This window comes from Triturus cristatus, chromosome 9 (genome assembly GCF_964204655.1).
Source record: "Triturus cristatus chromosome 9, aTriCri1.1, whole genome shotgun sequence".
NCBI classification, from domain to species: domain Eukaryota; kingdom Metazoa; phylum Chordata; class Amphibia; order Caudata; family Salamandridae; genus Triturus; species Triturus cristatus.
Window position 1 is genome coordinate 451,717,589 of NC_140592.1, and position 23,938 is coordinate 451,741,526.

The window sequence follows — 23,938 nt, forward strand, 5'->3', positions numbered from 1 at the left end:
GTGAATGAGTTTTGGTAAACTCCTTGGATAGTGTCGCTTGTCTAAAATCACACTGTGAGTCTGTGTGCATTTGGGTAAGGATTGTGAGAGAAGCATTTGGTAACATCGCGTATTTGCTGACAGATAACTGTTTTAAAACCTGTCATGTTGTCAAGTTTTAGTAGCATTAAAAGCCAGTCTTTTCTTATTCATTGATAAAATGAGTCAGGGTTGACGCTAAAGTGCAGTACTGAAATATATAGATTGTGTGCAGTCCTCTTACCTCTTCCACAGTAGTGAATGAGTTTTAATGAACTCCTAAGGATAATGTTGCTTGTCTAGAATCACACTGTGTGTCTGTGTGCATTTGGGTAACCATTGTGAGAGAAGCATTTGGTAACATAATGTATTTGCTGACAGATAACTGTTTTAAAACCTGTCATTTTGTCAAGTTTTACTAGCATTACAAGCCAGTCTTTGCTTATGCATTGATAAAATGAGTCAGGCTTTGACACTAAAGTGCAGTACTGAGATATGTAGATTGTGTGCAGTACCTTTACCCCTTCCAGACTAGTGAATGAGTTTTGGTAAACTCCTAGGATAGTGTTGCTTGTCTAGAATCACACTGTGAGTCTGTGTGCATTTGGGAACCACTGTGAGAGAAGCATTTGAGTACTTGACATCTTTGCATACGCATAACTGCTTAAAAACCTTTCCTGTGCTCAAGTTTTGGTAGAATTAGAAGGCAGTCATTGCTTATGTATTCACCCAGGAACTGTCCTTGCAATACTGTAAACATTCAGTTAATATCCAAGTACTAATGGAGTGAGGCAGGCCTTAGTACATAGACTGCTACAAACCCCTATCCACTATGCATGCAGGCCTCTAACCACCTACACACTTGTCTATCACACCTTCAATATCAGTATTTATACAGTTTCCGCAAACACCCTGTCACTCCCCTTACACTTCTCCAGTGACCCATTCAGTACCATGTACTAATCCATTTACTGCGCCAAAACCCAAACACTTATAAATTCGCTGAGGCACTCTCCTTGTACTTCTCTAATGATTCAGTCAGTACCCAGGTACTTATGTAGTGAACCCGGTTTTAGCACATGAACTACTTCAAATGACTATCCATTATGCAGGCAGGCCTCTAACCACCTACAGAATTGTCTTTCACACCTTCATTTGCCCAGTCAGTATCTATATACTCCAATAAACACCCTGTCACTCTCATTGCACACCTCCAGTGACTCATTTAGCAGCATGTACTAATCTATTCACTGCGCCAAAACCCAAAAACTTAAAAGATTTATCCAGGCACTCTCCTTGCAGTACTCTAATGATTCAGTCAGTATCCAGGTGCTCATGCATTGACCCATGCCTTAGGCCATGGACTGCTTCAAATGTCTGTCCAGTATGCATGCAGGCCTCTAGTCACCTACACATTTGTCTTTTGCTTTTTCAATTAAGTAGTCAGTATCTAGAAACTCCAGTAAACACTCTTTCAGTCCACTTCCACACCCCTACTGACTCCTTTGGCACTATGTAATAATCTATTCACTGCACCAAAACACAAAAAATTAAAAAAATTAACCCAGGCACTCTCCTTGCAGTAGTGTAATGATTCATTCAGTACCCAGGTAATCATCCACTTAGCATGCAGGCCTCTCTAGTCACCTACACACTTGTCTTTGACTTTTTTAATTTTCTAGTCTGTATCTATATACTTCAATAAACACCCTGTCACTCATCTTGCACACCTCCAGTGACTGATCCAGTACCATGTACTAATCTATTCACTGCGCCAAAACCGAAAAACTTAAAAGTTTCATCCTGGCAGTGTCCTAGCAGTAGTTTAATGATTCAGTCAGTATGCAGGTACTCATGTAGTGAACTGTGCATTACCACATGGACTGCTTCAAAGGTCTATCCAGTATGCATGCAGGCTTCTAACCTACCATACACTTGTCTTTAACAGCTTGAATTTTCCAGTCAGTATGCATGTACTACCAGCAAACACCCTGTCACTCTTCTAGCACTCTTCCAGTGACTTATTCAGCACCATGTAGTAATGCATTCACTGCGCCAAAACTGAAACACTTATACATTCTCCCAGGCACTCTTCTTGCAATAGCCTAATCATTCAGTCAGTACCTAAGTGCTAATGGAGTGAGGTAGGTCTTACCACATGGATTGATTCAAACGTCTGTCCAGTATGCATGCAGGCCTATAGTCACCTACACACTTGTCTTTCACTTGTTCAATTAACTACTCAGTATCTATAAAGTCCAGTAAACACTCTTTCAGTCCACTTGCACACCTCTACTGACTCATCTGGCACTATGTAGTAATCTATTCACTGCACCAAAACACAAAAACTTAAAAAGATTAATCCAGGTACTCTCCTTGCAGTAGTGTAATGATTCAGTCAGTACCGAAGTAATCATGCAGTGTCTGAGGTTTTAGCTCATGGACTGTTTAAACATCTATCCAGTATGCATACAGGCCTCTAGACACCTACACACTTGTCTTTAACTTCTTTAATTAACTAGTCAGTATCTATATACTTCAATAAACATCCTGTCACTCATCTTGCACTCATCCAGTGACTGATCCAGTACCATGTACTAATCTCTTCACTGCGCCAAAACTGAAAAACTTAAAAGTTTTACCCAGGCACTCTCCTAGCAGTAGTCTAATGATTCAGTCAGTTTCCAGGTACTCATGTAGTGAACCATGCATTACCACTTAGACTGCCTCAAATGTCTATGCAGAATGCATGCAGTCTTCTAACATACTATACACTTGTCTTTAACAGCTTCAATTCCCCAGTCAGTATCCATGTACTTCCAGCAAACATCCTGTCACTCCCCTTGCACTGTTCCAGTGACTTATTCAGCACCATGTAGTAATGCATTCACTGCGCCAAAACTGAAACACTTATAAATTCACCCAGGTACGCTTCTTGCAATAGTCTAATCATTCAGTCAGTACCTAAGTACTAATGGAGTGAGGCAGGCCTTAGCACATGGATTGATTCAAACGTGTTTCCACTATGCATGGAGGCCTCTAACTACCAACACAATTGCCTTTCAGACTTTCAATTTCTCTATCAGTATCTATAAACTCCAATAAACACTCTGTCACTTTAATTGCACACCTCCACTGACTCATTTGGCAGTAAGTACTAATCTATTCACTGCACTAGAATCCAAAATCTTAAAAAGATTCACCCAGTCACTCTTTTTGTAGTACTCTAATGATTCAGTCAGTACTCAGGTAGTTTTGCAGTGATCCAAGTGTTACTCTATGGACTGTTTCAAACGTCTATCCACTATGCATGTAGGTCTCTAGCCACCTACATACTTGTCTTTCACACCTTCAATATCCCAGACAGTATTCATACAGTTCCCGCAAACACTCTGTCACTCTCCTTATACTTCTCCAGTGACTTATTCAGCACCATGTACTAATGTATTTACTGCACCAAAATACAAATACTTATAAATTCATCCTGGCACTCTCCTTGCAATACTGAAAACATTCAGTCAGTATCCAAGTACTATTGGACTGAGACAGGCCTTAACATATGGATGGATTCAAACACGTATCCACTATGCATGTAGGTCCCTAATCACCTACACACTTGTCTTTCACATCATCAATATCCATGTCAATATTCTTACACTTATAGCAAACACCCTGTCACTCACCCAGTGTGTCTCCTTAGAGTACTGTAATCATTCAATCAGTTAGCATGTAGTGTTTTAGTTAGGCAGGCTTTAGGGCATGAACTGCTTCAAAGTAGTATGCACTATGCATGTAGTGTTTTAACCATCGTCACACTTGTGCTTCAGGGCTATAGTTTCTTAGTCAGTTTTTATATAAAATGTGTTTCTACAGTAATAGAATAGTATAAATTTGAAAGTTATAAATATACATTTATTTGTGATTCTTATTTACAGATACTGTTTTTCAACGTTAAAATAGAGAAATCATGCCAGAAAAAAAAGAAAAGAGACAGGAGAATTACTTGGAGAAACATCAACCACAAGTATTGAATGAACAAGATAATGTGGCTAAAAAGAAAAATCTTCTGGTAAGATCACAAAGCAATTTATTAAAAATGTTTGTAGGACCAAACAGAATGTACAGAATGCTGAAACCACTGAGAATGCTTCAACTAGAAATAAAATTCAAAATAAGAGAAAAAGCAAAAAGCAAATAGTCAGTCAAAGGAGCCAAAGTATGGTAAAAGAAGTCAAAATCAGTATAAGGAATTACGCAAAAAAATATTTTACAAGAGAGTAGTACATAATTTGCTGAAAGATGTGAAGAAATATAAAAAGGGAGCTCTATTTTATAAAAAGAAGAAGCATATTGAAAACATTGTTGAAAAGGCATTTGAAGTAAAAAGGAAACTATTCATTTTAGTATTAAACAGAATTTGATCACTAGATAAACCAATCCATTTAATGAAGGCCAAAAGTAGGAGGAAAAGAGTAATTAATAGAAAACAAAATTGTGATTTTTTTTTGGGAGAATGGAAACACAGTTCCAGTTCAGAGCCTTTCTTTAATGAAGAGAGTTATTTACAGAGCAAAAAATTATTGTATGCAGTTGACACCAGTGGTAGGGGTTATGAGGTTAGAGATGGTTGTCCAATTGAGAAAGAGAAAATGGTTGAAAGAAATGCAGAAGAAGTGATAGCTGATGAAGTTCTAGGGAGACGTCCTAAATACCCTCTGTACACTTGGGATTGCAGTAGTATTTGTAGTGTACGACAGGAATCTATTGATAAATTATGTAGTTTTTTACGAGCATATAGTAAAAAAAGTGTTAAACAAAAGATTAAGGTGTTGCAAGGACTAGACCCTTGCAGAGTGAGAAAAAATACTGGTTTGCAAGGTCATTCTCTGGCTTGTCTTTCTAGGAAAGTTTGTGAAAGTGGTTTTCACCATTTCAGGATGCTGGCAGTACATCATACTCAAATGCGGAAGTTAGTGAGAAGATTGTATTATGCAAAAAGTCGAGCACTAAAGTTAAACGAGTTGAACAGTGCTCTTTTGCGTGGATCAGTATCAGATCTGAAGAAGGTTTGTGATGATATTGAGTTTTGTTACTTTGGTCCTCAGCAAGAGAGTGCAGAAACTGACACATTAGTAGAACAAAATGTTGAAGACAATGTAGAACCCATAATTACAAAATAGTTTGAGGATGAAATCACAAAGTTTAAGGTGAAAGACCAACTGTTTCTTGTATTTGTTGTCGGCGAAGTCACTATAAAAATCAGACTGAGGTGTCAATCTGTATTTAAAAAGTGAAATAGAAGATAATGATAAGTGGATGGAATTTGCAACTTATTTGTTGGTAGAGGATTGTTTTGATTTGGGATCTGAGCAGCGTATTTGCAAATATTGTTATAACAAATTAGATGAGAATAAAATGCCTGCTAGAGCTGTTCATAATAATCTAGAGTTGGGTGCTATTCCTCCAGAGCTGATAGATTTAAATACGGATGAGTCTATTCTCATTCAATGTGTTCACCTGTTTCAGGCTATTGTTCGTATGGAGCCTAAAACAGGTAAATTACCTCCATCAGAGTTGCACAGAGGATTGAAAGGAAGAGTTGTGTATTTACCGTTAGATTTAAGGAAACATATTGAAACTATTGGTGTAGACCATGCAGAAAATGAGCCACTAGTCATTCTAGTTAATGGTGTTCCTACTAAGAATAAGAAAATCTGGCAAGTTAGTGGATGTTAGAAAATTGCAAAAGGCATCATTGTGTCTGTTAAAAAATAATGAGTACTATAGAAATGTGTTTGGTGGAGAAGAAGAAATAGATTTAGCAGAAGATACTGAAACATTAAGTGGACAAATTGAAAAAGTGGACATGTCCAGATGTGAAGAGATCTATGAACATTACAGTGTACATCCACTTCATTCCAAAGAGGTGATGGGGAATACAATTGTGTTGTTTCAAATGAAAAAAGCAACAGGAAGTCCCATGAGTGTATGGGAAGAGAGCTTGGAAGCTCGTTGTTTCCCGCAGTTGTTTCCAACAGGAAAAGGTGGACGATATGATGAACGTCCTGTGCAGATTCCTGCATCTGAATATCATACAACAAGATTATATGCAGAAGATCCAAGATTTCGACAATGTATCCCTTATATGTTTCATCTTCTGTTTGAAAGTGACTTTTCTGGACTTTCATATGCAGTAAATCATATTTTAAAAACTGGAATGCATCTGCAAAATGTAACTGCAGAGAGATGATCATTTAGAATCTCAGTTGATTAATCTGATGGCATGTCACCGTGGGACTAATGAATATTGGTACCGTCGTCTTGGAGAACTGAAATGTATCCTACGGAACTTGGGAACTCTTACATGGTTTGTTACACTAAGCTATGCTGAGTATGCTTGGGACGATTTACTTGAATTTCTTCGAGAGGCAAATTCCAATATAAAAAATATTGAATACAAGACACCTGGAGAATTGTGCTCCTTGGATCCTGTTAATGTATGCAGATATTTCAATCATAGATTTGAAGCTATGCTGTCTTTCATCTGCAATAAAAAGAATCCTCCTCTTGGAGAAGTTGTGGATTTCTTTTGGAGAAAGGCGTATCAAGCAAGAGGTGCTCCTCATATACATATGTTGTTATGGATCAAGGACGCCCCCAAATCTGGAACAGATTCAGATGAAACTGTTTTGTCTTTCATTGAAGATTATGCCACATGTGCTGTACCCAATATCAGAGAAGATAAAAACTTAAAACAACAAGTCTTACGATTCCAAAGCCATAGGTGTGGAAAATACTGTTGACGAAAGTACAAGTCAAAGGATAAGTTCTATACCAAATGTCGTTTTGGATTTCCATGTCCTGTATTATCCAAAGGAAGAGTGAACAGTTTTATGTCAGCTATGCGGCATACCATCACAAGAAAGTCTCAGAAAAATACCTACAACTTAAGAAGAAGCGAAGAATCGAAATACATAAATGACTACAATCCAGTTATTTTATCCATGTGGAACGCTAACATGGATATTCAGTATGTTGCGGACAATTCCATTGCTGTTGCTCGATATGTAACATCCTACATTACTAAATCAGAAAAGACTGAATTGAAAGAAATGTGGGAAGAGATTTCTCACGAGAAGACTCTAAGTAAGAAATTATACAGTTTCAGTTTGAAGATGTTATCGCATCGTGAAATTGGAGCATATGAATGTTCAGATCGGTTATCATCTACAAGTCTATATTCCAAAACTAGAAGAATCATTTGGGTGAGTCTAGGTCTTGCAGGAATGTGAAATCGGGTACTGAAATCTGTTCAAGAAATTGAATATTTAGCAGAAAAAGAACCAGAAAGTACAGATATTTTGAAAACGAATATGTTGGACACATATTACCCAAACAGAAGTCATCATCTTGAGAACATGTGTCTCTATGAAGTGCTGCAAAACTACACTTTTAACCTCATCGCTGCTTATGACGGAGTGGTTCCATCATGCGCGTCGGTCGCGCTGTGCATATGACGGAACCACTCCGTCACGGCCCCGCCCGCTCAATGGAACCTTCAGCACGGCGCGGTAATCCGCGCCGCGCTGAAGGGGTTAAACGGAATACTACAGAGAACATCAATGATGGAAAATATAGCAGTGATAGGTTCCGAAGAATGTCTGGTGAAACAAAGGAAAGGAAATTTAATTAATCACAGGAAACTGAGTTGCGACACTACTGACAAAAGGGAATTTTACTATTTAGCCCTTTTGCAAATGTTCAAACCGTGGCGTTCAGAATTGGAATTACTTGGAGATTTTCAAAGCTATGAAGATTCATTTAATGCTTGTAAAGATAGCATACAATACAGTGCTTTTGCAAATTATGTGAAAATGTTGGATGATGAAATTGATCAGGAAGCTACAATTGCAGCTGAGATTGCTAGAGACAGTTCTCAAGACAGTCAAAGTTCTGCTGTACTGATTCAAGATCCACTTGGACAACCAATTGTTGAAAATGAAGCAGCGACTGCCATGAATGAGGTGGAAACAGCAATGTATCATGCCCAAGAAGATGTAATACAGTTAGGAAACTTGGAAGAACAACTAAATGTTGAACACAAAACAAATATATCAACAATTGAAAGAGCACATTGACCATGGATAACTTCATGAAAAGAAAGGGTGCTCATGTACATCATTTCAACCTATCCGAATGTATGTGAGTGGTCAAGCTGGAACAGGAAAAAGTTTCTTAATTAAAGTAATTACAAGTTATCTGCAGAAAACAACTGAGTCGCATTTATCTTGTGTTGTCACTGCTCCAACTGGGTTGGCAGCACATAACATTAAAGGAATTACTTTACATCGTTTACTAATGCTACCAGTAGAGCATGAGAACAAATTGGAATACCACAAGCTATCTGGAGAAGCTTGTTGTGTAGTTTCAAGAGTCCTGAAGAAAATTAAACTTCTCATTATTGATGAGGTGAGCATGGTCTCAAACTTGATGCTTGCCTTTGTGCATTTAAGAATGCAGCAAATTCTCAAAACAGAGTATGACGTGTTATTTGGAGGAAAGCACATCATAGTTTTTGGAGATCTACTGCAACTGACTCCGGTAAAAGGACAACCGGTATTTAAAACACTTGCACATGAAGATACCAGAAAGTCTCTTGGTAGTGTTGGTAATGTGAACATTTGGACTTATTTTGAATACAAAGAACTGACAACAAATATGCGACAGGCAAATGATGCTGAATATGGAAGTATTCTTCAAGATATAAGAATTGGAATTCTTACAAAACATGGCAAACAAGCTTTGGAGAGTCGATTACTTTGCAATGTGTTTCCAAATGAAAATTTATTTTCTGCAAAAGTGTACATGAAAATTGCAGAAAATAAATCAGTGATCTGCTTATTGCCAACACTGCGCAAGTGTTCCATATTCAACGAAGAACTATTGAAACTGGCAAATGAAAAAATTATAAAAATGGAAGCCATCGATGAAATAGAGCATGAAGGAATATCTATTATTTTGACGGGAAAGGTAAAAACAAAACTGGATTCTTTAGAAAAAAAATATCGAAAACAGCTGGTTTAGAAAAGACACCATATGCGTGTGTAAACTGTAGGGTAATTTTAAGGCGTAATTTGGATGTAGAAAAAGGTTTAGTTAATGGCGCAATGGGTAAAGTGGTGGATTTTGTTAATTATCAGAAAAAGAAGGAATTGCATTTTTTAAATTAAATTTGATCAGATTTAAGAAGTTAAAGAAATTGGTCATTGTTCAGTTCGTTTTTTGCTTGTTAAAGATTTATATGTCCGTAGGAAACAATTTCCATTTTCTCTGGCATATGCAGTGACTATTCATAAATCTCAAGGATTAAGTGTAGACAGTGCATTGGTGAACATTGGATCTACCGTATTTAAAGAGGGTATGGCATATGTTGCTTTGTCGCGAGTCAGAACATTATCTGGTTTGTTTTTGATTGATTTTGATGAGACAAAGGTTACTGCAGATGCAAACTGTGTAAAAGAGTATAATAGGTTAAGAAGGGTGTATGCTCCAAATTTAGGTCAATATCCTGTATTTGAGAAGCGTGTGGTTGGACGAAAAAGAAGGTTTGAGAATATCTGTTCTGAAGGTGTCGTGAAGGGAAAAGAACAAGATAATGTTGTGATTGCAAGTAAAAAGAAATCGGACACTGTTGAAGAGATTGTTGGTTATCAGTCTGAAAATAGTTTAGGTGTCAACTGCTATGCTAATGTAGTGGTCAATGTTGATTTTTATCTAGAAGGTTTGCAAGAACAAATTATGCAGAATCGGGAAAAAAGATTTTGTTCTCTGTTGCATTCTGTTTATGAAAAATTGACAACAGATACAAGTAAAATACAATCTGTTTCAGATGTTCGTAATCTTTTGGATGTGTGTTCTGGTTCTACACAATTTACACAAAATATCCAACAAGATGCTTAGGAATTTTTAATGTATATGCTTACCATTTTTTAAAATGAAGGTGTAGAAATAGAAAATATTTTTGGCCTTTCTTACAAATGGGAACATCATTGTGAAAATTGCATGTACACATGTACCACTAATGTAGACACTGAAAGATTTCTGTATAAATCAGTGTCTTTCAATAAATTAGTTAAAGGTGCAAATAAAAACATGGAGTGTAGCCAATGTAAATCAGAAATGTTATCCACATTATTTTTAACAAAATATGGACAATACATAATTTTAATGATGCAACGTTGTACAGCTGATGGAAGAAAATTGGATACTTTAATAAAGTAATTTGTAGCAACACAACTATCAATATCAGGAAGGACTTTTGTAGCAATTGCAATAATTTGCCATGATAGTTCTTCCACCACATCTGGACATTACACTGCCTATCTAAAATGTGACAAAGGCTGGACACTTTGTAATGATTTCCAGTTGGTTTTCAAACAACGTTTGACTAGGGAATTACCAAATTCCTACCTAATATTTTTAATGTCAAAGTTTTAGGAAGATAATTCACTCTTTGAGGAATTTATTATTATAATTTAATAGGACTAACATTGGACAATTTACATAAAAAGGAGTGCATAAATACCATTTGGCCTCAAGGAAAGGTATATGTTTGAATTATGGACTTTTTTGTGCTCATTGACTCGGTGAATATTTTAAAGCGACAACATTTACAGGTTTTATAAGTTAAAGTTATAAAATGTTGTTAGCCATAAGCATTTCATATATGTGTGATTTGTATTTTCTGGTATTTTACTGAGAATAGCATGATGGTTTTTTTAAAACAATCTTTTTGATTGTTTTTTTTTGCCTGCTGTTAAGTGATGAGTAGGATTGAAATAATTATTTCTAGTGAAATTCAATATATTCTAAGAACAGCAAAAAAGGCAAACAAATTACTTTGTTGAAATTATGCTGTGTTGTAAAAAATGTATTATTACATGTTATAACTATTTTTTCTTTTATTTCACAGATCCTAATTCTAAAATAAGCAATTTACATCAATTTACATTGCAAAAAAAATCTGAAAAAAATGTATACCATTTTTAATTTCTATTACTGTGAAGGTAAGTTTAACTAAGTATTAATATGCAGAATGGGCAGATCTGCAAGAACCTACAAAGATTGAACAAGTTTTTAAAAACACTCTGTTTATACCTATGTAGTTTTGAAATCTCTCTGTTATCGGATATCATGTGACCTCAAAAAAAACAGATTTGAGTGGTTCATAATATTTCCCATTGTACCTATTGAAGGACTGCAATCTTTTCAATCATTTTTCTTTGAGCATCTTTGCAGACAAAACTCTGTGCTTACCTTCTATCATTTGGAAGCAATTTTAAAACAGAAATATGTCACTTTTTGTAACATAGTTATTGCACAAGACACTCTTTCATATTTACAAAGAGAGGAAAAGGCACTCTGTGTACTTTTTTTACTCCATATAAATACAACCTCATCATACACACCACTTTGCGTTGAAAGGGTGTTCTATAAGTGTTGTTGTGCATGATTGCACTGAATACTCATAGAACAAGACACATCTCCAGATTTATCAGAAATTATAAATCTCGATATGTGTGTGAATGCTGCACCATTCTCCAATTGGTGTATGAAAGCACAACAAGGAGAATTGTTTTCATTTCTCCTCATTTTTAAATCTTCAATGCATGCTAAAATGTTCAGCATACATTGAAGGAGAAAAATGCGTTTACTGATTGTTTTTGTGCAGGAAGGTGTGTCTTTCTGCACAAAAACAAACAGCACATGACACAGATATCCTTGCACTATGGTGCAAGGGTGCCTGTGTCACCACATGGCTGCAGTTTAAGCAGCTGTGCAGATAGAAGCATAGATTTGCAACATATTTATGTACATATGTTGCATCCCTGTGCTTCGGAAGTACTACAGCACACTGCCGTTAAAGAGGTTACTGTGTGATGCTGCAGCACTTCCTCATATTTCTGCACTTATACATTCACCATACGCTATTAATGCATTCATTCAGTCAATTACGTACTAAACATACATTCATCTAAACTTTCACACACCAACAAACAAATATAGCTCTTTTTTTAAACCAGGAATGTTAGTTCTTAAAAGAACTTTTTTTTTCTTCTTTTTTCTTTTATTTTTTTGTGTGGTTTTTTTGAACTATTAAAAAAAAAATATATTTTCTTGAAAAAAAAAGGAAAAAACAGAACTGGAGGAACAAAACAATGAACTTCAGGAAAAAAATAAAAATAAAAACTAGCAATGGTGACTCTCTTGCTTTCGGCAGATTAGATCAATTGACTGCTCCCCATAGCATAAAACAGCATTGCATTTTATGCAGAGCACTTTCAGGTATTGAAACTGTGGACGGATGTCCAAATTTTGTACAGAAGGATCCACCCTTGAAGTGCTTGGCTGCGATGGATCTGAAGGAGCAGGAACAACTCTCATTCTGCGGCATTCCTCCCGAGCAAGGTTTACCGGATGAAGGGTCCTCAGATGCTTCATCATGCAGGCAGTTCCGCAGGAATATTTTTTGTTTGGATCCCCATGGGACAGCACTCTCTGGCAGATCTTGCAGGTCACCAAGGTGGCATTGGTTTTTGTTTGCCCCTCAGGATAGGTGAAAAATTTCCATACCACAGATGAAAAACGTGGTGGGCGTGGTGGCTCTTCCAAAAAATCATCCTCAGATGAATGAGGAGATCCTGGAGATGCCTGCTGCCCTGAAGCCATTGTTTGTAAAAAAAAAAGTTTGAGCTAAGTGAAAACTTACTCAAAAAAGCTTCTTCTCTGCAAAGAGATGCTCCTCCAAAGAAGGTCAAAGAAGTATGATTGAAATGGGTGGGGTCTTTCAATAGTTAGAACAGGAAGTGTAATGAACCAATCAAATCTCTTTTTTTTAGGTCACATGGGATCCGCGCACCATGCGCTTATGCAGCACGCACCCAGCGTGCATCCGCGATATTGAATTTAAAAGGAATATAGGATTAGATGTAAAAATATATTACTTTTATGAGTAGTTTAGAGTTTGTCTTCAATTAATATTCACATGAAATACATATATATATTTTTTTTAAATGTAAAATATTTTGCGGGATTCGCGCACCCACCGCGTCATACACGCACATGACGCATCACGGAAGTGCGCAAGCGTCACGTAACGTGCATCGTACGTGTCGCGTATAGGCTTGGAGTCGCGTACCGGTCGCATTGCAATCGCGCACCAAATACGTAGCCAACGCATACCGTACGTGGATGCTTTCATGTAGGGATCGAGAACGGTGCGCATAGGGTGCGCGGATCCCAAAAAAATTAAAAATTGAAAATAAAAAATAAAGTTTTGAAAATATAGTTAAAAAAATATTTTAAAAAATATTTTAAAAAATTAAACAATTAATAAATTATTTTTTTAAACAATAAAAATAAATAATAATCTTTAATTTCAAAAGAATTAATTGAAAAAATAAGTTAATAAAATTGTTATAAAAAGTATTTTTTTTAAACATAATTAAAGGAATAGACACACTGAAATATAAAAATTTAGAAATCTAATGAAAATCATTAAACATCATAGCTTTAGAGATAAATTATAGATAGGAATTAGTATTTAAAAAACCTTTGAAATTCACTGAAAAAACCATAGGTTTCATGCATGTTATAGTTAGGAATTGGCATTTAAAAAACCTTAGAAGTTCACTGAAAAAACCATAGGTTTCAGGGGCGTTATAGTTAGCTGGACATTTCCCTCGTACAAACCCAAGAAATTCCCCCTTTATAGTTAGTTCAGCTAACTATAACTCGCGCCCCCACAATGCACTGCTGATGACGTCACATATTACATCACTGATGACATAGTCCGTGACATCACTGATGACATCACTGATGACATCTCAAATTACATCACTGATGACTTCACTGATGACATCATCCATGTGATAAATTAGTGCAACTTCTCACACCCTAATATAACCTTTGATACACCGACTCAAAATTTCAGACGGCCATTTTGAAAACCATAGATACTCCAATACCAATAGCTACATACCCACTCATTGACTCTTAGGTCTACATACACCTCCACTCACTCACCTGTACAGTCACTCATACTTACAGTCACTCAGTACAGGACTATCATATGCATTTATACACCTATATAGACACTCACACACCGCCAATCATCCATTGAGGTACTGACACACCTAGTCTGTCATGCAAATAATTAATCACAGTCCAATTTACTCACCTATACAGTTATACACACACAACTTCACTTACTCATAAGAATACTACCACATTCTTACGCTCTTCTACAATTACTGATACAAGCACAGACTCATACATACACTCACTCTCACAATCACACACTCTCACATATAGCCAGTTATATACTCTTACACACATATATACTGCCTTTCACATATGTAGTTCCTGTCACATGTACCACTGAGTTATACATTCAATCACTAACACAACCATACACACACTCACCCACCCATGCAGTCCATCACAGATACACTCTTAAAACCATGCACCCATAGAATCACCCACTCACACATCTATGCACAGAGTCATACACACCCTACCCACACAAACACTCAGGCACCCATACAGATACTCAGACAACCAATCAATAACCCATATAGACACTCATATAGCTATTCACAAAACCATGCAGCCACTTATACACCAACAGATAGACAGATACAGACATTCACACAGTTTAGTCACTAGTCTGCAGTAAGATACGTTTAATGACTCACTTATAGAGTCAGCCACGCACCTACTAAATCATCCATTCACACACTTATACACCCACTCATTCTTCCATAGGCCTTTCCCTATATATATTAAACATATTTAAATTTTACAGAAACACAGACTCGCTGGATGACGTCATCAGTGATGTCATCAGTGATGTCATGAGTGATGTCATCAGTGATGTCACTGACCATGTCATGAGTGATGTAATATGTGACATCATCAGCAGTGCATTGCGGGGGCGCGAGTTATAGTTAGCTGAACTAACTATAACGGGGGAATTTCTAGGGTTTTGTACGAGGGAAATGTCCAGCTAACTATAACGCCCCTGAAACCTATGTTTTTTTCAGTGAATATATATATATATATATATCCACAACGTAATCCCGAAGCGCAAACAGCCTAAACAGCGCAACACCAGGATACAGACTTGCAGTAAGCACGAATGGAGGTAAATAAGGTTTATTTAAACATCATTGTCCAAATGACGCGTTTCGGCCGCCAGACATGTGGCCTTGTTCACATAGCGCTCTATTTGAAATGGTGCAGTATATATAGGTGACAGTGACAGTGTTTTTTCCATGCTAGTTGCAATGAATAGGCATTTTAATACATGTGACATGCTTTTACTGTAGCGCTGCTTTACTGCGATTAGTGACATCAGCAAAATTCTGTCATGGAATGACACAGTAAAGAGACTCAGTGATAACAGTGAATATGAAGCAGAAGACAAAAGACAGGCTGTGAAAATGAGAGTATTCGCGCTCTACCACCTTTGTGGAAAAAGTACTAGCTGAAACATGCGCCCGACACAATAAGTTGCTGTATGATTAGCGAACTTATGGCTTGCCGCTGCCCCAATTATTAAGATTACTGTTCCCAAATTAAAAGGCCGTGTGTGCCATTGAGATAATAGGGAGCTATAGAGAACCATCCCATGAGGAAGTGCTCTCCATAGCACGAAACGCGTCGGGAGGGATTTCAAGTTGCCGCGATGTCTGTCTGTTGTCACTGCCTTCGGTGAATAAATGGTGTCAAGATTTGAACTTACCCGTGTGGCGTCCTCTCTTTCCAGGCAAACCCTTGATTGGATTGTTGCGGCACCGCCTGAGCCGCCAGAGTGACCCCGCTGCGCTTCGCGCAGTCCTGTTGATGTGCACAACGCATTTCAGCACAAAGGAAGGGTGAGTGCGATTCAGCGAGTGGAGCAGCAGTACAAAGACTGGCATGCTGTGTGCACACCCACTGGGGATTTCATTGACTGCAAGCTGTTTGAAATATGGCAAACTCATTTGAGTAGCACAGTTGCACTACATTGACCATCAGGCCACAGGGGTGGCCACGCCCACTCAAGGCGGGGTTTCATTGTTTAAATGTGGTGCAAAAGACTGCCGTTTTCATTCATCACGATCCCAGCATCCCATGAGGAAGTGCTCTCCATAGCACGAAACGCGTCGGGAGGGATTTCAAGTTGCCGCGATGTCTGTCTGTTGTCACTGCCTTCGGTTAATAAATGGTGTCAAGATTTGAACTTACCCATGTGACGTCCTCTCTTTCCAGGCAAACACTTGATTGGATTGTTGCGGCACCGCCTGAGCCGCGACAGTGACCCCGCTGCGCTTCGCGCAGTCCTGTTGATGTGCACAACGCATTTCAGCACAAAGGAAGGGTGAGTGCGATTCAGAGAGTGGAGCGGCAGTACAAAGACTGGCATGCTGTGTGCACACCCACTGGGGATTTCATTGACTGCAAGCTGTTTGAAATATGGCAAACTCATTTGAGTAGCACAGTTGCACTACATTGACCATCAGGCCACAGGGGTGGCCACGCCCACTCAAGGTGGGGTTTCATTGTTTAAATGTGGTGCAAAAGACTGCCGTTTTCATTCATCACGATCCCAGCATCCCATGAGGAAATGCTCTCCATAGCACGAAACGCGTCGGGAGGGATTTCAAGTTGCCGCGATGTCTGTCTGTTGTCACTGCCTTCAGTGAATAAATGGTGTCAAGATTTGAACTTACCCATGTGACGTCCTCTCTTTCCAGGCAAACTCTTGATTGGATATATATATATATATATATATTCACTTAAAAAACCATAGGTTTCACACATGTTATAGTTAGCTGTACATTTCACTCGTAAAAAAACAATGAAATTCCACGTTATAGTTAGATCAGGTAACTATAACTTGCGCGACCGCAATCCACAATGTGTAATTTCAGATGTCATCATTGATGTCATGAGTGATGTCACTGACCATGTCATGAGTGATGTACTATGTGACGTCATCAGCAGTTTATTGTGGGTGCGCAAGTTATAGTTACCTGATCTAACTATAACGTGGAATTTCATTGGTTTTTTACGAGTGAAATGTACAGCTAACTATAACATGTGTGAAACCTATGGTTTTTTAAGTGAATATATATATATATATGACAGATGCACAGCGATGCAAAAATAGACACGAGACGATGGCAATAGAAATCACGCTATTAAGCATTATTTGAACTTTTGCCACATCACTTTGCAATACTTCGAGTGCATTCTGGGGCCTGAAGTGTATAGAGGCCACGTGACCACTGGGAGAGTAATTATCACTGTGACTTTAAGAGAATGAAACACTCACCTGTGTACAAGGCATGACGCCGAAACGCATAGGGTGGAGAGAAGTGTTTAAATGCTGCCGCGCATTCAGACGAATAAATGTCTTCTGGAAATAAGACGAAGTTGGGCTCTGTGGCTTTTTGTTTAGTAATTCGACAGGATTCTCCAGTCTTGTCTTTTTGGAGCCCGCCCTGCAGAGTTGGAGGCCCCCAGCAAACTGGAGGTTCTTGTAAGCATCAAATGGAGGGGGCATGACTCGCTTTCCCACCCGCACCAGCCGTCGGATTTCCAAGGCAATTTGGCACTGCGAGTTGGTGAGAGAAAGGGAGATGAGGGAGACCACGCTCTTCCTTTTGACACTTTGCATTCCAAGTATATACTTTGCGTGGCAGCCACCAGCACTATGCTTTTATTGACAGATGCACAGCGATGCAAAAATAGACACGAGACGATGGCAGTAGAAATCACGCTATTAAGCATTATTTGAACTTTTGCCACATCACTTTGCAATACTTCGAGTGCATTCTGGGGCCTGAAGTGTAACACTCACCTGTGTACAAGGCATGACGCCGAAACGCGTAGGGTGGAGAGAAGTGTTTAAATGCTGCCGCGCATTCAGACGAATAAATGTCTTCTGGAAATAAGACGAAGTTGGGCTCTGTGGCTTTTTGTTTAGTAATTCGACAGGATTCTCCAGTCTTGTCTTTTTGGAGCCCGCCCTGCAGAGTTGGAGGCCCCCAGCAAACTGGAGGTTCTTGTAAGCATATGTATATATATATATATATATATTCACTGAAAAAACCATAGGTTTCAGGGGTGTTATAGTTAGCTGGACTTTTCACTTGTACAAAACCATTGAAATTCCCCCGTTATAGTTAGTTCAGCTAACTATAACTCGCGCGCCCGCAATGCACTGCTGATGACGTCACATATTACATCACTCATGACATGGTCAGTGACATCACTCATGACATCACTGATGACATCTCAAATGACATCCCTGATGACATCACTGATGACATCATCCAGTGAATGTGTGTTATTCTGAAAATTAAATATGTTTTATATATGTATATCTCAAGGTCGATGGAAGAATAAATGGGTATATAAGTGTCTAAATGGATGATTTGTTTTTGAAAAATTGATTGTGTAACTGACTGATTAAGTGTATCATAGTGAATACATGGCTTAGTGAGTAATGTTTAAATATGTAAATATCTGTATCAGTCTCTCACTTTGTGTATAAGTGGCTGCATGGGTTGGTGAGTAGCTACATGGGTGTCTATATAGGTTATTAGTTGGTTTTTTGAGTATCAGTCTGAGTGTCGCATGGTTCGGTGGGGGTATTACGTAGTGCATAGGTGCATGAATGAGTGACTCACTGTTTGTATGTGTTGAACACAGTATGTGTGCAGGACTGTATGGGTGGATGAGTGTGTGTATGGGTGTGTTAGTGAGTGAATGACTGTCTCAATAGTGTCTTTATGAGTAACTACATATGTTTTAAACTAGTATATGTGACTATTGGTGTATATATGTGAGTATATGTGAGAGTGAGAGATTGAAAGAGTTCCTGTATGAATAAGTATGTGTTTCTATAAGTGATTGTTTAAAAGACTAAGTATGTGTAAGTTTCCGTAGAAGTAAGTGTGGTGGTGTGTGTATAACTGTATATGCAAGTAAATGTATGTTTGATTCTTTATTAGCATGAGTGACTATGTGTGTGAGTAACTCTATGGATGAGTGGCATTGTGTAACAGGATGTATAGGTGTATGAGTACATATGATGAGTGAGTACATGTATGAGTGACTGTATTGGACTGTTGGTGAATGAGTGGATGTGTATGTGGATCTTAGAATTACTGAAGAGGTTGTTGTAACTGGTATTGGTATGTCCATTGTTTTGAAAATGTTAGTCTCTATTTTTGAATGTGTGTATCAAAGGTTATATTAGGGTGAGAGGAGGTCTGCCACTCTATCACAAGGATGATGTCATCAGTGATGTCATCAGTGATGTCATTTGAGATGTCATCAGTGATGTCATGAGTGATGTCACTGACCATGTCATGAGTGATGTAATATGTGACGTCATCAGCAGTGCATTGCGGGCGCGCGAGTTATAGTTAGCTGAACTAACTATAACGGGGGAATTTCAATGGTTTTGTACAAGTGAAAAGTCCAGCTAACTATAACACCCCTGAAACCTATGGTTTTTTCAGTGAATTTCTGAGGTTTTTTAAATGCTAATTCCTAACTATAACGTGCCTGAAACCTATGGTTTTTTCTGTTAATTTCAAAGGTTTTTTAAATGCTAATTTCTAACTATGCCTACAGAGATAGGACATGTGAAGAAAGAAGAAAAAATGCACAGAAAGAAACAAAAGAAGTGCAGAAAGAAGCAACAGAAGTCCTCAAATACGAAGATAAGTGCAGGAAGAAGGATAACGTGCAGAAAGAACAAAAAGAAGAGCAGAAAGAAGCCTTGTTGCAAAATCATCCTGTACCCTCAACTTTTTCAGACGGATACTGGTGGTAACTGAGTCTGACTAACCAGTCCTAGAGCCAGTGCTATGTTAAAAGACACTTAGAATACAGTGAAAACACCTACATACACTAGGGAACATTATGCGTTGGGGTCCCCCTGTGATTAGCCTTACCTCCTCTATAAGCCCCTAGTATATAATAGGGCATGGGGATTAAAACTACCTCTTAAAACAGGCCACAGGGCGTTTTTGCACACGTTAACTCAGGCCCCGTCCCCTCCTTTCACCATTGTGTAAACACGCCCTGTGTCCGTTTTTAGTTGGGAGATTAAGTTCATTTGAGTCCTGAGGGTCCCTAGGGTCCATCTAGCCCACTAGGTACCTCCAGTAAGTGCCACAGAGCTGCATTGCAGAGAGGTGTAAAAAGTGGCACGGCCTGGACCACCTCTCTGCAATGCAGCTCAGTGGCGCTTACTGGAAGCACTTGGTGGGCTAGTTAGCCCCCAGGGGCCCTCAGTATTGAAGGGAAATTATATCCCCAATTTAAAACGTGCCATGGTGCGTGTTTGCACACGTCACCTCAGGCCCCGTCCCCTCCCTTCACCACTGTGTAAACGCGCCCTGTGGCTGTTCTAAGTTGAGAGATTAAGTCCCCTTGAATCCTAAGGGTCCCTAGGGTCACACTAGACCACTAGGTACCTCCAGTAAGCGCCACAGAGCTGCGTTGCAGAGAGGTGTAAAAAGGGGCTTGGCCTCAGAACACCTGTCTGCAGCGCAGCTCCCTGGCGCATACTGGAGATGCCTGTTGGGGGCGCGTTTGCAGAGTGCTGCATGGAGGGGGCATGGCCTCCGGCACGATGCCAGTCTTTTATTTCTTTTATTTTTTTAAGAAGGGGGGCTGTGTGGTTCCCCTTCTTATTCTAATTTATTGGCCCTGATGACCCCATCCCCCAGGGCCTGTCTCCTAATTATATTTTTTTGACCCCAATCCCCAGGGCCGGCCACTGTTTTTTATTATTTTTAAAAAATATATATTTATAGACACACCTAGGACATGCTGGACAAACCGTACGTACCTATCACCATGACGATTTGCGTGATATTCATTAAAAGGCGACTATGCATGCAATTAATCCACGTGGAATGTATTTACACCACTAGTGAAGCTCTGACATGTCTGATGCTCTACTGTGCCTAATCCCGGTAGACACCCTTGTCGTTTATTTATACAAACATGGGTAGCTATTGACGGGCACATTTAATACACATGCACACCAAGCCATTCAAAGGGGATTCGACAAAAATTCGACCAAAACTATGCAAGAAACCCCCCTCACAGTTAATAAAACACACATCCACTGCCGGATGTGTAATACTTTTTATTTTACTCTCTGGAAAGGGGACGAACATCACTTGCGAGTCACAGCGCGCTCCTGACAGAGCCCAATGCTGTGTTACACCCACCATTGCCTGCCGAGTGCCACACACCTCTGTATTGTATTCCACTAGCTAGTGCATATGCTATGACACTCTCTAGCCCATGTGCACTGTAACACCACCCCGTGAAAATGTCATGCCACACTTGTCTTCGCACGGGTTATATTGCCCCATCTAACGTGCCTTCCTCGATGCCTATGTTATAACGCACAGTGCTATGCCATACATATTACAATTTGGGATCCATATCTTTGTCACAGTGCATATGCAACGTTACACTCCCCAGCACATATTTTATATTACAACTTTAGAGACTAGTTAGGTTACACAACACTGCCCTGTGCATATTACACTCCAAGGCGCATATCGCATAGCACGCGCTAGTGCCTGTGCTATCTCGCGCTCTCCAATGAATCTGTCATTGCGCACAATGTATTGCATATTATATTTCACGCCTGGTTCATCTTATATCACACTTTTTGGTGCATAGTTTATACCATACACTATATCTAGTTTTCATTTTCAATCGTGCTCTCAGGACTATGTTCTATATAACACTGTGTTCACCTACCCTTTTCACGGGCATTACATTTTGCGATAGGGGGTGGAGGGTCAGGGGGTGTTTTTGCCAAGTGAGCCCGGAGTCACAGTCACTAACGTCTTCTTCTTCCTGAATAAAAGTGAGATTATGCTGCATACTTGTTCATATTTTAAGTAGTTTGCACAGACAAAATGTTTTAAAAACAATAAAGTTTCTAATACCCGCCTTCTCTGAACAGTTAGCTTGCTGCCCCATCCCCCTCCTCCCTATCCTCTGTTGTGTGAATCCATGGACTAGCCTCCTCCCTCCTGCCATGCATGGTCTGATGTGCTGCCACTGCCCTCAATTTAGTATGATGTACCAGTCCACTCCTCCTGCCCTCCATTGCCCAATTCTATGCCCCATCATTGACCTCCTGCTTAAACTCTGTGCTTAGCTTGCTGCCCCTATTCTCCTTCCCCCTGCCCTCCGATGTCTTTGTGCATGCCCCTGCTCCATCCTTTTTGCCCACCATGTCCCATGGACCTGCCACTCCTATCTACTCTGAGTGTTCTGTTGAGCTGCCACTCCCCTCCCACCTGCCTAGCATTGTCAGATGACTGTAACCTGTCCCTGCCACCTCCACCCTGCCTGTCCACATGCCATGCCTCTATCCTCTTCCTCCTGTCCTACATGGTCCATTGTACTGCCACACCCTTCGGCCCTCCCTGGTCTGTTGTGCTGCAACTGCTCCTCCTGCCTGCCCCGTGTGGTCTGTTGTGAGGCCCCTTCCCCTGAACTTTCTTGTCTGTGCACAGGTCCTGACCCTCCCTTCTATCCTCCATCGTCCTTTGTGCATGCCCCTGCACCCTCCTTCTTGCCCATCATAGCCATTGTGCTGCCACTAACCCTCCCACTTGCCATGCATGGTCTTCTGTGCCACCATGGCCCCTCCCACCTTCCCTGTGTGGTCAGTTAGCTGCCCCTGACCCCCTCCCACCTTCCCTCCATGGTCTGTGTGTATGCCATCACAGTCTCACTGTTGCTCTTCATGTTGTGTCTTGCTTCTAGTGCCCATCCTGCCTGACCTCCATGGCCATCTTGCTGCTCCTGCCCTGCCCCCTTGCCCCCAGCCCTCTGTTTACATGTGCAGACCCCTACTCCCTCCCTCCTGGCTTGTCTGTTCCATTGTAATGCCCCTGATCCGTCCCTCCTGCCCTTTATGGTCTGTTATGCTGCAGCCTTCTCTCCTGTCTGTCCATTATGGTCAGCTAGCTACCATTGCCTCTTGCCCCTCTGTTCTCTGTTGTCCATGTGCATGGTCCTGTCCCCTCCCTCTTGCTTTCTATGGATTGTTGTGCTGCACTCCCGTCCTGCATGCCCTGTGTGGTGTATTGTGCTGCTGCAAACCCTGATGCCTGCCCTGCAGGGTCAGTTTGGTGCACCTCTCCATGTCTCTCCTGTCCTCTGTTATCCAAGTCCATGTCCCTATCCCATTTCCTTCCATGATCCAATGTACCATACTTGCGAACATTTTGAACTTGGTAAGAGGGAGATTTTGAAAAAAAACTGGGGTATTGATTTTCCCCTTTGAGTTACATTGAAAAAGAGGATATTGTAGACAGGAGACAGATCAAATAAAGCCCATTTGAGCTTAAAAACATTGGACGTTTCCTGGCTGAATCGGGTCTGTTGGCATGTATGGTTGTACTACCATTGCCTCTTCCTTCTGCCCACAATGGTCTATTACATTGCCACAGCCTTGAAGGAGGGTAGATTTTGTATCACAGGGGGCCCCTGGCCCGTTCTGTCCACACCTGAAGTATGAGACCCTTGTCCTTGCCCTGCCAGCCGCATTTGTAGGCCGTATTAAATTGACCAGCGGGTCCTGTGTTGCTCTATAATTATCCTGAGACATCCTTACCACTCAGCCAGCATAAAACCCCTGTGTAGGCCCTTCTGTTCAATATGTAGGCCTCTTTGTTAAATTGACCATAGCTCTGCAATTTTAGTGTATAGCAGTCTGAAGGCAGGTCTGCGAGGCCTTCTGCTCCAAACTAGTAGCCCCCACCCTACCCGAGTGCTCCGTGCTCGGTATCAAAGTTCAACATCCCCCTGAAGC